The sequence below is a fragment of the Giraffa tippelskirchi genome, chromosome 11 (assembly GCF_054371585.1).
Source record: "Giraffa tippelskirchi isolate mGirTip1 chromosome 11, T2T-mGirTip1v1.2.pri, whole genome shotgun sequence".
Lineage (NCBI taxonomy): Eukaryota > Metazoa > Chordata > Mammalia > Artiodactyla > Giraffidae > Giraffa > Giraffa tippelskirchi.
In genome coordinates, this window is record NC_137285.1 from 52,228,669 (window position 1) to 52,247,440 (window position 18,772).

General features: G+C 37.2%; 1 protein-coding gene and 1 long non-coding RNA gene across 14 annotated transcripts in view; one reads left to right on the forward strand and one right to left on the reverse strand.

Moving 5' to 3' along the window:
* Window positions 1-18,772, forward strand: part of IL15 (interleukin 15) — a 318,782-nt gene that overhangs the window by 270,980 nt on the left and 29,030 nt on the right. The window contains exon 1 of one of the 13 annotated variants that reach the window (XM_081543552.1): window positions 16,123-16,203. The exons of the other annotated variants lie outside the window; for them this stretch is intronic. The gene's annotated coding sequence lies outside the window, so the exon portion shown is untranslated. Of the gene's footprint in view, window positions 1-16,122; window positions 16,204-18,772 lie in introns of those variants that run through there. 13 annotated transcript variants of the gene reach the window in all.
* On the reverse strand, window positions 14,370-17,211 carry LOC145526867 (uncharacterized). Its single transcript, XR_014069257.1, has 3 exons — window positions 17,027-17,211; window positions 14,883-15,632; window positions 14,370-14,759 (listed from the first exon to the last, which is right to left on the reverse strand). It is a non-coding gene; the product is annotated as an uncharacterized LOC145526867 (long non-coding RNA).

Consider the following 18,772-nt stretch of genomic DNA (forward strand, 5'->3'; position numbering starts at 1 on the left):
TAGAATGATGATAATAACAATCCTTTCCTTACAAAGTTGTTGTAACAAAAAAAATTGATTCATACTATGTAAATGTAATAGCTTAGAACGGTAACTAAGTAGTCAGTACTTGATATTTGTTAGTAATTATTTTATTATGATTTTAAATAATAGTTTAAAAATCCTTCTTTTATATATTTGAAGATGGAGAGCATATGTAGAATAGAAGGGAGGTAAGTAACTTCTTGTTTGTGCGTGCTAAGTTGCTCAGTCTTGTCCGTCTCTTTGTGACCCATTGTACTGTAACCCATCAGGCTCCTCTGTCCATGGGATTTTTCAGACAAGAATACTGGAATGGGTTGCCATTTCCTCCTCCAGGGGATCTTCCCAACCAGTGATTGAACCCCATCTCCTGTGTCGCCTGCATTACAGGCATATTCTTGACCACTGAACCATAAGAGAAGCCCAAAATGCACAGATGGAGGAGGTAGGGATTGAACCTGGGGCCTCGTACATGCAAAACATGCAATATACCACTGAGCTACACCCCCTGCAACTTCTTATTGGCCACCATTTAATTGAAAAGTAAAGTTGGAAATGCGGGTGGCTGATTATGTAGGACTTTGAAACTGCCATATAATTTATTTATTATTTTTAAAGAAACTTTTCCTTTTATTAAAGAAACTCTTTAAATCATTCAGGCTTCTTTGTAAACTCTTCCTATACTGTATCTCTGTCCTATAAGATCTCGACTCCTAAATAGATACTTTTACCTGGGGTTTATTTTCCTTTTTCTTTTTTTAGCTTTTTATTTTATATTGGTGTATAGCCAGTTAACAATGTTGTAATAGTTTCAAGTGAATGGTAAAGGGACTCAACCATACATATACAGGTATCCATTCTCCCCACAAACCCACTTCCCATCCAGGCTGCCACAGAACATTGAGCAGAGATCCATGTGCTGTACAATAGGTCCTTTGTTGGTTATTTATTTTAAATATAGCAGCGTGTACATGACGATCCCAAGCTCCCGACCTATCCCTGCCCCTCGGCAACGATAAACTAGAACGATGCCATATAATTTATACATACAATAGTAAGCAATGGAAAACTTGATAACAGTTTAAGTGATTTATGATGATAATAAAGTTATTGTTTTGAATTAACCCATTAGAAGCACAGACAGTAGAATTAAAGAGTGAAACAGAGATTATAGTTATGGGAATTCAGCCTTAAGGTGATGCAAGTTTAGACTAAGTTGTTGAAAATAGCAGTGGTGACACACAAAAGCATAGAAATTGTTATTACGGCTCAGAGACAGGCTCTGGCAATAGTTGTTTCTGAGCCAGGGGTCATGGTTTAAGCAAGTTGAATGAAAAGTTAGCAGAGGGTGTTGTCTCGGCAGAAAAACTTCGCTTTTAGATTAATGAAGTTTGAGAAAGTGATAGCCTATTTGGGTGGAAATACCATTGATAGTGATCAAACGTTTTTGTGTGAAGGGTCAAATAGTAAATATTTTAACTGTTGTGGGACAACTATTGTGTCTGTTACATATTCTTCTTTTTTAAATTTCTTCTTTTACTAATTTTAAAATGTAGAACAGAAGCTTCAACCTGATTTTCCCCAAAAGCCATATTTTGCAAACCCCTGCTATAATTTATTGTCAGAGAACAGAACGATGGCAGACATGTCCGGGCTAGAAATCTAGATTTCCTAATCTTTAGCATATATATGTTTTGAAAAGTCATTACTGAAGTGAGTTGCCATGCCCTCCTCCAGGAGATTTTCCCAATCCAGAGATCAAACCCACATGTCTTACGTCTCCTGCATTGGCAGGCTGGTTCTTTACCCCTAGTGCCACCTGGGAAGCCCAAAATTAATATAGACTTTAAAAAAAAATTGGTTAGAATTTAACATAATAGTTTCTGAAAATTCTTAAGTTCATAATTCTAAGGAAATTAATGTAAAGTTTGGCTTACGTTTGGTTTGTAAGAGCATCATGGTAAATGATAGAACAAAACAGCACATAATTGCAGCTAGCTGCACTTGGTATCAAGGATTGGGGATTATTTATGTTTTAACCATGGGATTAAAGGGTGTTATAATCTTTTAAAACTGACCAAAATAAATGTATTATAAAAAGCATTTAATAAAACAACTTGAGTTCTTTAATTCGTCTAAATTAACCAAAATCAATGGCACAATTTAAAGAAGCCTCTTAAACTAGCTAAAATTAATGAGTCCATTTATTCCCTCAATTCAAGTAGATCCCAAGAGAATAATTATATTTTCCTGACTGGATTTTATTGATTTTAAGTTTAACCAAGGCATTTTGCTTCTTACAACAGATTTCTAGAGAGATTCAATCTCATCCCATTAGAACCAAGACATTATTTTGTTTTCTTTAACATGATACCTTATTTCAGATAAACTTTTGAAATTTACAAAGAGTATTGCTTTCTTATAGATGCAGAATTCAGATTACAGAAAGTAGTTTTAGGTAAATTCAATATTGTGTTTAGTTTTAGGTGCTAAGTTTTGAGAAAAACATTGATATATTAGGTTTTACTTACAAGGAGACCATCAGGAATATAAACTATCTATTACTAACTCAAGTGAAAAATAGCCAAAACACCTAGCAAAGAAAGACTTTGGATGGGCTGTGCCTGGAGGTGGCTCCATGTATATAAATTTTTAAAAATATTTATAAGAGTAGAGGAAGTAACAGGTTGATTCATCCATCCATTTATCCCTCCATCCACCCAACCATCCATCCATCCAACCTTTTAAAAATTTCCTTCTTCATATTTGTCATCTTGCGTGTGCTTAAGATTCAAAGATGTGTAAGACATCCCCCACCTAAAGAAGATCACAGATTAGTGAGGATATTCAGTTTTGTGGGCATAATTTTAGCTAAGTAAACTAATCAGCCTTTGTTTTCTCTTCTTTAAGTCTGGATATCAATAATAACTAGCTCATAAGGTTATGGTTAGGGGAAAAATTAGGTTGTGAAAAGTACTGAAAAGTGCTATAGAAAGTTAGATGACTTAACCTTATAGGCTGAGATTTATTGGCTAGAGATTACTAACTCATATTTTCTAAATCTTATAATTTAGAAATTTGTATATGGAGAATCAGTTATCTATTGCTAGGTAACAAATTATCCAAAATTGGTAGACTTAAAGCCACAGTGCTTTATTATTTCTTACAATTCTTCTTGTTGATTGGTCAGTTTCTCTGTTGGTCTTGTCTGGACTTATTCAAGATTCCTCACTCACATGTCTAGGCCCTTGGGGCTGGCTATGATCTGAGTTTTTCTCTTTATATGTTTATTTCATCTAGCAGTCTAGCTGGATTTTCTTTCATGACAGTGGAAGCATTCAAAGATGGAGAAAACAGAGAGGCATGGCTTCCTACAACCTAGTCCTGGAAATTCCTTTTTATTTTTGCCAATATTCTCAGTCTGAGCAAGTTATAGAGATAGGGCCAGCCCAGGTTAATGGGACAGAAAAGAGAGTCCATCCCTCTATGGAAGGAGAAGTGACATCACATTGCACAAAGGCATAGGGATGAAGGGATTGTTGTGGCCGTCTTTGCAATATGGTGAGTTTTCATTTCACCCTTGATAAAATCTTTCTATATACAGAGACTGACAGTTGTATTTTTTTATTTTGGTAATCATTACTAGTAAATAATTATATGAAATAAGATAAAAGAAATATTGCAGCTTCTTCTGACTTATGCATTCATTATGAGTAAAGGTTCTATCTGTATATGAGTAAAATCTACTAATTTGAATTTTACATCCCATTAGTTGATCTTCAGTGGTTTAACAATAGAAATAAATCCTACCTATTACTAGCTGTCATTTTTATTCCTTCATAACAAAAAGATAAATATATTTTAAGTCAATTTTCCTTTTATTTCAAGGCTTAGAGATGATAGAGTGGAGATGGGGAGTAATTTTGTTTTATTTTTCAATGTAGTAGTTTTAATGGCTTCCCCAATGACTCAGTGGGTAAAAGAATCTTCCTGCAATGAAGGAGACAGGGTTTGATCCCTGTGTTGGGAAGACTACCTGGAGATGGGAATGGTAACCCACTCTTTTAGTCTTGCCTGAAAAACCCCTTGGACAGAGGAATCTAGTGGGCTATAGCCTGAAGGATCACAAAGAGTCAGACGTGACTGGGCAACTGAGCAGAGCCGAGTCGTTTTAATGTCATTTCTGTTTTAACGTCATTTCTAGCTGTTTAGTCTCCTTACTTTTTAAAATTTTTGATTGAGGAATAATTGCTTTGCAATGTTGTGTTGGTTTCTGCCATACATCAACATGAATCAGCCATAAGCGTGCATATTTCCCTCTCTGTTGAACCTCCCTCCCACCTCCCATCCCATCCTACCCCTCTTATGATCCTGTGTATTTCTGCATTGTCTTTTGTAATCTCTCCTTTTTCATTCCTAATTTTGTTGATTAGAGTCTTCTCCCTTTGGGTTTTTTTTTTTTTTTGAGTCAGGCTAGTGGTTTGTCAATTTTGTTTGTCTTCTCAAGGACCCAGCTTTTAGTTTTATTGATCTTTGCTATTGTTTCTTTCATTTCTTTTTCAGTTATTTCTGCTCTTACCTTTATGATTTCTTTCCTTCTACTAACTTTGGAGTTCTTTTGTTCTTCTTTTTTCCAGTTGCTTTAGGTGTAAGGTTAGATTATCTATCTGATGTTTTTCTTGTTTCTTGAGGTTGGATTGTATTGCTATAAACTTCCTTCATAGAACTGATTTTGCTGCATCCCGTATGTTTTGAATCATTGTGTTTTCATTATCATTTGATTCTAGAAATTTTTTTATTTCCCATCTTATTTTTTCAGTAACCTGTTGGCTAATTAGAAATGCATTGTTTAATCTCAATGTGTTTGTATTTTATATATATATATATATTTTTTTTTTCCCTATAATTGATATCTAGTCTCATAGTGTTGTGGTCAGAAAAGATGCTTGATTTTACTTCAGTTTTTCTTAAATTTACCAAGACTTGATCTGTGACCCAAGATGTGCTCTATCCTAGAGAATGTTCTGTGTGCACCTGAGAAGAAAATGTGTTTTTCTGTGTTTGGATGGAATGTCCTGAAGATATCAATTAGATCTAATTAGGTGTAATATGTCATTTAAGGCTTGTGTTTCTTTATTGTCTGTTTTGATGATCTGCCCATTGGTATAAGTGGGGTGTTAAAGTTCCCTACTATTACTGTGTTACTGTCTATTTCCCCTTTTATGTCTGTTAGAGTTTGCCTTATGTATTGAGGTGCTTGTATGTTTGGTTCATAAATGTTTACAATTGCTATGTCTTCTTCTTCTACTGATCCCTTGATCATTATGTAATATCCTTCCTTATCTCTTATAATATTCTTTATTTTAAGGTATATTTTGTCTAATATGAGAATTGCTACTTCAGCTTTCTCTTGATTTTCATTTGTATGGAGTATCTCTTTCCATCCTCTCACTTTCAGTTTGTATGTGTCTCTAGGTCTGAAGTGGGTCTCTTGCAGACAGTATATATATAAGTCTTATTTTTGTATCCATTCAGGTAGTGTGTGTCTTTTGGTTGGAGCATTTAATCCATTTACACTTAAAGTAATTATTGATATATATGTTCCTATTGGCAGTGAAAACAAATTATATATATTGATTATAGTCTCTCTTGATAGGGAATGTCTTTTATTTTTCTTGAAGATGAACAGACTTTTAAATATTCTGCTACCTTTGGATAGAATGTTTTGTATGTAGTTTAAATCAAGGGTTTCCTTACTGATTTTTTGTCTGGATGATCTATCCATCGATATCATTGGGATGTTAATTCCTTTGCTATTACTGTATTTTTTTCCTTTTCTCCCCTTAGGTATATTAATATTTGCTTTATATATTTAGTTGCTCCTATGTTGGTGCACAAATATTTACAAATGTTTTATCTTCTTGTTGGATTGACCCTTTGTCACTGTGTAATGTCTTTTCCTTAACTCATGTCCATTTGTGTCATATATATATAATATTTTGCTGTCATCCTAACAGCAGTCTCATAGATTCACTTTCTTTTTAATCTTATTATATGGTTTATCCTCTTTCAAAATATTCTAGTTTCTTTCTAACTTTATTACATGGTTTATCTTCCTTCAGAGTACTCTCATTTCTTATCCTATTCCTAATATTCCAACATAATTAATTTTCTGCTCTTTTTTCTCAAGCCACATTTCCACTTTCATAACTATGCATTATTTTGACTAGTCAAGCCATGTAAGCAAATTGAGCATTCACAAGGCACTTAATCTTTTCTGTTTGGGTCTTAAAATTGAGAGAGTTTTGCTAAAGTGGATATTAGCCTTACACAGGTTTCAGGTAATTCTTCAGTTGTTCTTTATTGTAATAGTGAACCAGAACTTAGAGCACTTGTGACTTTATTTATCAGGATTCTAATCTTGTTTAAAGATATCTTTTTAAAAAAAATTATTATTTTTTTTATGCTCAATTGAATTGGAGCATGTATAAAATGAAAATACAAATTAGCCAAAATGATTTTCAAATGTACTTTGTGAATCATCTGATTAATTTAATGTGCCATCTCACATGACATTTCATTTTAATTACACAAAGTAATTAAAGTTAAGTCTGTTTAAGGTATTGGGAACCTTGGCAGAAATAATAGCCAAACAATTTTGCGGGGGATTTCAGAATGGTTGACTTCCAAAATGTGACAGATATCTTTGAAGTTTCATAAAATAAAATATTGAAAAGTACAGTAATTGCTTCTTATATTCTTATTGCATGCTAATTACTTTTCTAGGTTTATTGTATGCATCATCTCTTTACTCCTCATTACAACTTCTTATGATTTATATTGTCATCTTTGTTTTTTACAAGCTTTGGGAGGTAAGTAAATCACCCTATGTAGTAGTTTTCTATGCTGGGTAACAAATTGTTACAAACTTAGTGGCTTAAAATAACATCCATTAATTATACCACAGTTATGTGGATCAGAAGTCCAGACAAGCTTGACTGGGTATTTTACTCAGGGTCTCACAAGGTAGAAATCAAGGTGTTTTCCAGGCTGGGCTTTTATGTGGAGGATTTGAAACTCCAAAAACATCCATTGCCAAGCATAACTCAGCGTAATTCACTGTGAGCATAATTCAGTTCCTGTGGTTGTACGAGTGAGGTCCTTGTCTCCTTGCTGGCTGTCAGCCGGGGCTACATACTAGTCCTAGAAGCCACCAGTATTCCTTCTTACATGACTCCCTTCATCGTGAGACCAGCAAAGGCATGTGTAGTCCTTCTCATGACTTGAGTCTCTCTGGCTTCCCTTTGTGCCACCATCCAGAAAAAGTTCTGAGCTCATGTGATTAAATTAGTTGTCCTCCTTGCCCACCTCCCCTCATATCATCTCCCTGTTAAGGTCAACTGTGCCATATAACATCACATAACATCTCCATATAACAGGGGTAATACCTCATCATATGCACATTTTAAGGTAGGATTTGGTAGGGGGGCAGGGTGAGGTGTATAATTTTGCTTGCCATGCCCTGTTCCTCAAAATAGTAATTGACTGAGTTGGAGTGCAAGCCCGGATTTAGTTGAACTACAGAACTTTGTCCCCATAGCACATTCATCAGAGGGCCTGATTTTATACACGGGCATTATGGGAACCAACATTATTCCTACATAGCCAGACTGTGTTGGGTCTACATACTGCTATGAAAAGTACTACATTAGAAGGTGTCAGCACAAGCTTTACATGAGCACTGGTCCTATAAAATAGTATATCCAGATGGTCAAGAGTAACACAAATTAGGTTTTGTTATGCTCTGCATATTTCCGAGATTTGCACTGAACATCAGTTTAATCCACCCTATTGTATTTCAAGCTGTGGTTTCTGCTTGCACACTGTCTCCCCTCTGCTTATCTTATAAATGAACTTTAAAGACTTGATTAACTGACTCAACCTCATTTCAGTTTCTTTTGGAAATCAGAGTGCAATTGTAGTTTTTCTTTTTTATTCATATTCTTTTCAGAGGTAATTGAATAACTATAATTCCTTTAGGAGTGTGCTAAGGGAACTGCAAAAAAATATAAAGTCGATGAAGAAAATTCCCACTCTTAATGATACCAAGCTACCATTAACCAGAGACCACATGGAGTAGAATATTTGATCTGGTGCACACACACACATACACAGCACATAGTGTTATATTGAACATGTGATATATACTACTTAGGCTGTTGAGTGTAACTTTTTCTGAGAGTACTGTTGATTTCTTTGTTGATTGCTTTTGAATCTTGTTTTTTCTCCCCATTAAGACAATAAGAGAATCTATTTTTCCCGTATGATTTAGAGGTTGGACCCAGCCTCACAGTTGTGGGAACCAGCTCAGTTGTATTAGGAACAGTGTAGTTTATGTGTGAAACTGTGCATTCTGGATTTCCATAATAATTATTATTTTAATAATTATTATTTACTCAATAATTAAGTAATTTGGGACAAGTCAGTAGACATCTCTGAACCTCATTGTCCCAACTATAAAATGAACAACCTACTTTGGCTAGTTTCCAAGTTGCTAGAGATTTTTAATTTATTTTGGTTTGACTACCTAGAGTTTGTTGGATCTCAACAAAACATACGAAGAAAATTTACAGATGAATGTGTGTGACTATTTTTTTTTAATTTAATTAGGTCCCATTTGTTTATTTTTATATCCATTTCTGTAGGAGGTGGGTGTGTGACTATTATAATAATAAAATTGATTGGAGTGTGCATGGGGCCTGCCATACTTAATCAAGTTATAGGATTGTTTTTCTTTCTTCACACAATGAAACTCTTTCTCAGCTTCCAGTTTTGCATGCTCCACTCTTCTCAAGTGTTTCATTTTCTCTTTCTTTTCTTTTTTCTTGCCTTTTCTCCATTTCACCAGACATATCTTTTATACTGATTATTTGATTATTTGGTCACAAGCTAGGCATGATTAGTCTTACTTTGATGAGACATTCATATTCCTGCTATCTAGGATAAATTACCAAAATATTGAGACACAGGCATCATAATAGCAGACCAGAGCCAGAATAGTTATCACACATTGTCTTAGCAAAGTTGTTTTTGCCTTTCTTTGTGAAATATGTTGTATGAAATACTAATGTCATTCTGATGGGCTCGCCCCCAAAATTGATAGCATCCACAGGATGTTTTAAACTGTTAAAGAAAATTAAGTGAACGGTTAAATTAGAAATGGGGTCTGAGCTATAACTTCTCTCCCTAGAGGGGAGAATATTATGAGCAACATGTATCTAGGGAATGATTTTTCTCGTAATAAAGTTTGGAAAATAGCAGCCCAAACAGAACAAAACCATTCATGCTGCCGTTCAGTATGTAGGGAACAAAAGACTTTTCCCAATGCAAGAACCTTTACTACTATAAGTTTGCAGTGATGCCTTCGTGCAAGGCGAAACAGCTGTTTATCTGTTTTTCTTCTGGTTTTATTTTCTTTTTACTCTGCCATTCTGTCAGCACGTGGCTTCATAAAGCTGTAGGATTCTGATAGGAAAACTAGTGAGTCCATGTGCTTTGGAAGCCAATGTGTGATTTTCTAGCTGGATAACAATATTTTATTATAGCTAGAGGGAGCTGTGACTACAATCGTTAGAGGCAGGAAGCCTAATGCCACCAATATCATGTCCAGAGTGAGCTATCTCCTGTGTTTTATGTGCTTCACTCTACTGAATGAATGTTGTATCACTGCTTTTATTTTTTTCTTCTTTGAGTATCAGAGACTTGTCAGATGGTTCTGTTTCTGTCAAATACTTGATGGAAAGTAAAGCTTCCTGCATGGAGATGGCTTTACAACTTGGCTATAAAGGAAATCTCATAAAAGTTGATTGGAAATTGTCTTTATGAGTTCTGCTCTCTGTGTTATTAAAAAGTTCATAAGTCAGCGCTGTGTTTGCCCAGTGTATTTGGACACATCCTTCACCTGACCACCTTCTTCTGACAGAACATCTGTCCCACCAGCCTTTCTTTGGGGGCTCAATAGGCTTGTTCAGCTCATCCTTGCTGTACATTAGAATCAAGCTTTTGGAGTGCTTTCCTTGGCTATTTGCACTGTCAAGGATTGAACATCATTTATGTTCAGTAATTCACCTCTTTTATTACTCTAGGAGTAACTCCTAAGAAGTGCTTCAGACCAGGGAATCCTCGCTGAACATTAATTTAAACATCTTGGAGAGGTTATTTTATTTTATTTTTTTCCATTGAAATGAGCATACTTTAATGCCAGTTTTTCGTTATTAAAATTTCTCTTTCTCCACTTACCCTTTGTGGTTATGTCACCTGGCTATGTATCCATACTGGCTGACATTTCTGGTACTCAGCTCAGCCTTAACACCCTCCCAATAATTCTGTGACTCTAAGTGGTCTTGTTTTACCTTAATTAAGCCAAACCTGAGATAATGCCTGTTTCTCTCACTGTACATTTTCCTTCTTTCCCCAGAACACCACTTGATTCTTGCTCAGAACTCTTGCAGGAGATGCACTGTTAAACACGGTGCCTTTCCTTCTTCTGTTTTAAGAGTCGGCATGTCTAATTAACCCGAGTAAAAAGAAGAAGACTTTTTTTTAAAGGGTTAATAGAAGTCATAGTAATCTTTTCTTTGCCTGGAAACAGGTTGCCCAGCATCCCAATGGAATCTAACAATACAGGTATTTCTTCACATTTTCCTTTAAAAAAAAATCAAAGGGTAAGTGGCAGCCTAGAGGGTCTATTTCCTTGTGCCTTAATGACCCATGGTAGCCCAGACGTTCAAATGCTTTAAGTGGGGAAAGAATTTTCTTTCATCATCTTTTCTGCTAATGGTGTTTATTTGATGTAAATATTCCGTTCAAGCATGATAATGGGTGCCCGAAGGAATCAAAGTGAAAAAACAAGATTTTTAACATATTTTTCATTCCTGTATAATTTATGTTTTATGTATTTCTGTTGGAAACTGAGAAAGCTTTTTTTTTTTCAAGGGCAATTACTCTGCATGGGCTTTTACCCTGTTATGGGGCTTTCTTTCTTTTCAGATAATAATCCAGACTCTTCAGGAGCTCAAGTTAAGTCATTAGTTGCTTGATAAGAGATCATTAGTGCAGAGCTTAATCTCCATTGGTTGTATGAAACTCCCTGACATTAAGTGATTCATTTTATTGTTTCTGAGGCCAAGAATTACTATTTTCTCTTGGCATCATACAGATTGTGTATTTCAATAGGATTCACAAATTTACAGCTCATGTTGAATTAATTTATGCGCAAGACTAATTTCTCTATACAGAGAAATTTTTTTAAACAATTTTTTCCACCGCTGCTTTCTGAATTTTTGTTCCGAACTCCTCTTAATTTTTTTGGGACATGCCTCCAGAATGCAGGATCTTTGTTCCCCAACCAGGGATAGAACCAATGCACCCTGAAGTGGAAGCACAGAATCTGAACCACCAGACCACCAGGGAAGTCCCCACATTTTTTTTTTATTACGACTCAGCGTTAGATACGTTAGCTATATTCGAATGGTATGTTCTACTACAGAGATTATTAATGTTAATACTTTGTTCTTTTAATGTACTTTCTTCCTTCAGGGATAGTTTGTGACATACTGTGAGTGTTTTCTTTTTTCTCTATTTATTTCTTTAGTTTTATGTTTTGGCTGTGCTGGGTCTTCTTTGCTTTCTGTGGGCTTTCTGTCGTTGTGGTGATCAGAGGCTACTCTTCATTTAGGTGCGTGGGCTTCTCACTGCCGTGGCTTCTCTTGTTGTGGATAACACGGTCTCTGGGCACTTGGGCTCGGTAGTTGCGGCTTGTGGGCTCTAGAGCACAGGCTCAGTAATTGTGGCACAGGGGCTTATTTGCTCCATGGCATATAGAATCCTCCTGAACCAGGGATTGTACCTGTGCCCCCTGCATTGGCAGGTGGGTTCTTATCCACTGGGCTAACCAGGAAGTCCACTGTGAGTTTTTTCTGAACACTTATTAATGTTAACAATAAAGACAGGTTCAACTATTATCTTTCTATATAGGTGACTACAACAATAATATCCAGCTTTGTTCTCCTTCTCTATACTTTCTTCTTCAATTCAGATCCATAAGAAATGTTAACAACTAAGTGAACTTGACTCAGTGAAATCTGAATTTTCTCTCAGTCTAACCTTGGAAAATATTGTAATTGAATTCCACAAAAATTTTGATTTTCTCTAATAACAAGTTTTCCCCCATCAAACTTTTGATCAAAACCATTTAAGGTATAAGGTACTAGCTAGAATTTTCCATCAGAAAGTCAGTGCTATATAGCTCCCCATAGCTACAGCACACTTACATAATAAACAGTCACATCAAAAAATATATAAGCTTTATAGAAGTGGAGACTTTTATCAGAGTCTATGAAATGGGAAAGATATCTGTGTGTGCACATGGCATGCATACACACACACACACACACACACACACACACACACAATGCACATAGATAGACACACAATGGCAAGCCAACACTGGGAAGTTCCCTGGACATTTAAGGAATAGTGAGAGACACCGTGATGTCATAGATAAAGTGTAGGAACCTGGTATAAATTATTTAACAACTTATGGATCACTTTTATCCTATCTATTTATTAGGATAGCATTCTCAAGTTTACTTCCACTTTCAGTCATTGAAATAATAATTGTTTGCCAGTGGAGAAGGTGGTGCTGAAGGGGAAGAATAAAGTTTTTGGCTGGAGAGGGGGTGATACAAATTTTCTGGGAAAGAAAAAACATTGTTTACTTTTCACTTTTATCGATAGTTAAGAGTTCTAAAGAGGGCTGTAACCAAATGTACTCTGAAGGGATTTGTAGAGAGATTGAATGAAGGCCGGCTTTAGTAGACCAGTCAAAATGCAGAAACACCATGAATACTTGATAAATCTAATGATGTATGTATAATGTATTACGTATATTACAGGAGACAACAGTCACAACCCAGATGGAAGTTCCTATTGGGCATATGTGCTGGGGAGGCTGGAAATTTTTATGCTGGGATCTCAACTAGTTACAACCCAGTCCTCTATTTACCTGTCTAATAATTAACATGTGGGTTCAGCATGCCATCAACTACAAATTTCACTCTTAAATAATCAACAGTCTCTCTTTTCCTGGAGAAAAGGATGATTGTTGATGACCAGGAAATGGAAGCTAATTTTTTTAAAGTAGAAGAGCTATCATTCAGATTAAGGTAATAGTTTGTCCAATGAGTAAATGCTTGGTTGAGTATCATACTAGCTGATGTTAAAAAATGATGAATGATTTTTTTTCTCTTCAGTTATGGATTTAATTACTGACTAATTCGTGTAAAGTATAATTGTTAGGTAACTTCACTGTCTAAGAATCTGAAGTTGTATTTTGTTGTCCAGAACAAATATCTGATTCTTCACCTTGACTTGGAGGGTCGCATGCAGTCTCACTCCAGTTCACCTATTCAGATGTATTTCCTTTGACTTCCTTCATTACTTTCCAGTTGGTGACTCCTCTTAAGTTTTCTCATCCTTGGATGGTATAATTTATGCTGGGTCTATATTAACTGGAATAGCCTTCTTCTTCCTATTCAAATTGTATTCACTTTCCAGTGCTAACCTCAATTGCCTCCCTCCCATCCAAAAACCTCCATTTGCAGCAGCGTTTATCCTGTCTTATTTATTATTCATTTATTCATGTATTCACAATCCACAAATACTTATTGAGTACTGCCTGTGTTATGGGTACTCTCCTCACCTAAACGTGAATTTTTATTGCATGTGTAGTTATATCCAAGTAGTTATACTGAGTTTGTAGTTTAATGTTTATTTTACTTCCACTCTAAACCTGAACCCACAATAACAATAATTATGTCTTTTTTAAAAAAGGAAATCATGAAATAGTGTAAGACACGACCAGGCAAAGAATTACAAGGATGGTTCTGTGTCTTCTGTTGGCTATTTAGTTCTTGGGTAATTGAAATCAGTGGACATTTATTAAACTTCCATCATGTTAACTGCAATGTTAGGCACTGTAGGAGATAAACGAATGTGTTTTATGTATGTATTATGTATATGCATTTAAAAAAAGTCACTTTGCAAAGCCAACAATCTAGAAGAAAGGTATTCTGAAGCCTCTAGAGGATTTAATGTTTTAGCTTCAGATGATTTCATCCAAGTTTTTGGATGTGTGTTTATATGCATTTTTCTGAGGAGAGAGTGCATAGCTTTTAGATATTAAAGGTGTCATTGATCATTTAAAAAAAAAAAGATTAAAGAGTTCATGTTTTCAATTTGTATAAAACAAGCACCCAACTAAAGAACAGAAGCCTTGGAAGAACAACAATACTCTAAGCTAGGTTTTTATCTGCATACACTCAGATTTCCTCTTTCATGTGATAATGATTCTTAATGTTTTCTATAGAGATAATAGAAGGAAAAGTTATTCTTTCCTCTGGCAGAGTAGATTGAAACAAAATTTTTTTTGGTCGATGGTTTCAGAAGTATTCCTTTACCTTCAGAATGCATTACCAGAAGTAGTGCATTTTTAACCTCCTCCAGGGCTTCGTGCTCAGGCAGTCCCTCTTGTTTGGAGGTAAGGCTCAGTGAAGTTCAGTTTTTGGGTTTCACTTGGCCTGATCTCAGACGGCCAGTGCCTCTCCAGTGGGTCCAGCCTGGCCACATCCTCACTGCTCCTCTTGACTCCGCATCCCCACCCTTGTGGGCAGGTTCAACTGTGAGAAGAGGGGAAAAACTCATTAGTTCAGTTCAGTCACTCAGTTGTGTCTGACTCTTTGTGACCCCATGGACTGTAGCACACCAGTCCTCCCTGTCTGTCACCAACTCCTGGAGCTTACTCAGAGTCATGTCCATTGAGTCGGTGATGCCATCCAACCATCTCATTGTCTGTCATCTCCTTCTCCTCCCGCCTTCCTAGCATCAGGGTCTTTTCCAGTGAGTCAGTTCTTCACATCAGGTGGCCAAAGTATTGGAGTTTCAGCTTCAGCATCAGTCCTTCCAATGAATATTCAGGACTGATCTTTAGGATGGACTGGTTGGATCTCCTTGCAGTCCAAGGGATTCTCAAGAGTCATCTCCAACACTACAGTTCAAAAGCATCAGTTCTTCAGTGCTCAGCTTTCTTTATAGTCCAGCTCTCACATCCATACATGACTCTGGAAAAACCATCCCTTTGACTAGACGGAGCTTTGTTGGCAAAGTAATGTCTCTACTTTTAAATATGCTATCTAGGTTGGTCATAACCTTCCTTCCAAGGAGCAAGTGTCTTTTAATTTCATGGCTGCAGTCACCATCTGCAGTGATATTGGAGTCTCCCAAAATAATAAAGTCTGTCACTGTTTCCACTGTTTTCCCATCTATCTGCCATGAAGTGATGAGACCAGATGCCGTGATCTTAGTTTTCTGATTGTTGAGTTTTAAGCCAGCTTTTTCACTCTGCTCTTTCACTTTCATCAAGAGGCTCTTTAGTTCTTCGCTTTCTGCCATAAGGGTGGTGTCGTCTGCATATCTGAGGTTATTGATATTTCTCCTGACAATCTTGATTCCAGCTTATGCTTCATCCAGCCCAGCGTTTCTCATGATGTACTCTGCATATAAGTTAAATAAGCAGGGTGACAATATACAGCCTTAATGTACTCCTTTCCCAATTTGGAACCAATCTGTTGTTCCATGTCCAGTTCTAACTGTTGCTTCATTAGCACATATCTAAATAGAGTATCTGGGTTTCCTAGGTGGCACTAGTGGTAAAGAACTCGCCTGCCAGTGCAGGAGACATAAGAGACATGGGTTTGATTCCTGGATCTGGAAGATCCCCTGGAGGAGGGCATGGCAATACACTTCAATATTCTTACCTGGAGAATCCCAAGGACAGAGCAGCCTGGCAGACTACAGTCCTTAGGGTAGCAGAGAGTCAGACATGACTGAAGGAACTTAGCATGCATATACACTAATAGAATATCTATATAAAGTAGCCGAAAGCCCTGAGAAATCAAGGCACCAGGGTTGGTATTCAGGTCCTTGAGAGTCATGGATAAGGTTTGGATTCCCCATGAGTTCGGCTGGGGGTAGGTTGTCATTGGAGTCAAGGTAGATTGAGGGGAGTGCTGGCAGCCTGCCTGCTGATAGGACCTGCTGTTAACCTGAGATGACAACTAAGAGGTAGGATGTGACACAAGGCTGGGGTCACCCTCCATGCCTCCACTACAGGGCTGGGGCTGTTCCTTCCTTGCCGTGTAAGACAGAAGCATTGGAACTTCCGAGCTACTAATTACATGATAAATCTACCTCATTCTGAGTGCTCAGGAAGTTAGAACTTAACCATTATTATTTAGTCTTTTGTCCCAAATAATGTTTCAGCCAGTCTCTGGTAACTTGGCAGTGAATGTCTTTTTAAGATCTTATATATTACTTTAAATTTTCCAGAGTTTAATTCTCTTTATCCACTTTATGCCAGTCAGGGTGGGATTCCAGATGACCTAACCTTTTACTAAAACAGATTTTAAAATGGCTTGTTCCAAGGAATATTTATGTTTAGAACTTCATGATCATATTAAGATCAAATCACATGGAGATAAAAGTGCTATATTTCCTTCGTTCTTAAGAATCATCTGCGGTGGATGCCATGCTGTGGCTTGTTTTCCTTAAGGATTGATGATTTTGCTGTCCCGATGGTGGGGAAGTGCCACTTGCTGGATAGTCCTCTCTGGGAGAACCTCTCTGCCCAGGTCACAGCCACTCCCAGGGCATTGTGCACCCAGTGTTCTTTGCAGAGAGGGAAGTGTTACAAAAGCCCTGTTTTCTCCAAGTTCAACAATATCAAGGGCCATCCCAGCTTCAGTGCTCCACAGAGCCCAGAGAGAGACTGGGCCTTACTGGGCTTTATTTCTCCTTCCCTGCCCCATAGGGAGTGATCCCAAAGACACTTCTCAATATACATCCTGCACATAAATCTGTTTCAGAATCTCCTTCCCAGAGAACTTGCCTTGAGATGCCGTCATTTTCTTTAAGAAGCACCATCTTTTTACTATCAGCTTTTCTAGAGATGAGATTAGAGATCATTTATAAGATGGAATTCTATTTCAGAAATGTTTGAATTGAAAAAATGTGCTTTGTGCATTCAAAGAAACTGTGCTGAGTCCACAGGAGAGCTGTAATTGCTAGCTGTATGATCATGTTTTTGTTGTTCGGTTGCTAAGTTGGGTCCAACTCTATTGTGACCTCATGGACTAGCCTGCAAGCCTCCTCTGTCCATGGAATTTCTCAGGTAAGAATACTGGAGTGGGTTGCCATTCCCTCCTCTAGGGGATCTTCTCTACCCAGAGACTGGACATGCATCTCCTGCATTAGCAGGTGAATTCTTTACCACTGAGCCACCGGGGAAGCCCAGGATCATGTTGTGGTTGTTGTGTAGTTGCTCAGTCATGTCCGACTCTTTGCGACCCCATGGACCGCAGCACGTCAGGCTTCCCTGTCCATCACCACCTCCCGGAGCTTGCTCAAATTCATGTCCATTGAGTCAGTGATGCCATCCACTTCTCCTCCCCTTCTCCTCCTGCCTTCCATCTTTCCCAGCATCAGGGTCTTTTCTAATGAGTCGGCTCTTCGCATCAGGTGGCCAAAGTATTGGAGTTTCAGCTTCAGCATCAGTTCTTCCAATGAATATTCAGGATTGATTTCCTGTAGGATTGACTTGTTGAATCTCCTTGCAGGCCAAGGGACTCTCAAGAGTCATCAGTTCTTTAGCACTCAACCTTCTTTGTGGTCCAACTCTCACATCCATACATGACTACTGGAAAAACCATAGCCTTGACTATATGGATCTTTGTTTGCAAAGTAATGTCTCTGCTTTTTTTTTTTAATAGTCTGTCTAGGTTGGTCATAGGTTTTCTTCCAAGGAGAAAGTGTCTTTTAATTTCATGGCTACAGTCACCATCTGCAGTGATTCTGGAGCCCGGGTAAATAAAATCTGTCACTGTTTCCATTGTCCCATGATCATGTTAGCTGTGACCAATAACCCCAAGCAATTAGAAGCCTTTCACCAAAGCTATTATCTGAAGAAAGTTTAAAGATTATTCTTCCCATTTCTCACTGCAGTTTTCTCTCTATATGCTCTCCTAGCTTGATCTGAACTCATGGTTTTAAGCCCATGCATTGTATCTTCAGCCCTCCCATGTCTTAAGATTCTAATTTGCATATTCATCTGTCTGCCAAACCATTATCTTTGCTATCCCGCCACCCACCCAAACTTCAACACTGAGTGAATCATCTTCCCCTCCAGCCAACCCTGTCTTATGTCCAGTCTCAACTAATAGCCCCACTACTCTGACGTTCCAAACCCAAAACCTGTGAGTCATTCTAGCCTCTTTCTGCTTTTTCCCTCTGCATACCAGACAGTCAATGTGACCTGCCAGTTTTACTGGGAAATGTTACTCCAATAAGTAACACTGTTACTACTTTGGAATTCCTATTACTACTTCTTCAAATATGAACTGTGTACTGTAGTACATAAACTATGTACTGTAATAATGTTTGGTTTGTTTTGCTACCTTCAGTCTTGCTTCCTTTAAATATATTCTCTTCAGGGTGGTCAAGATATCTAAATCAAATGAAAATTTTGATTGTGCCTTGCACTTCTGAACACAGTGAACAGCAAATTCTATCAAGCAAAGTTTTCCATGACAACTCATTTATCATTGATCATACCACTTTCATACCACTTTTGGGCTTC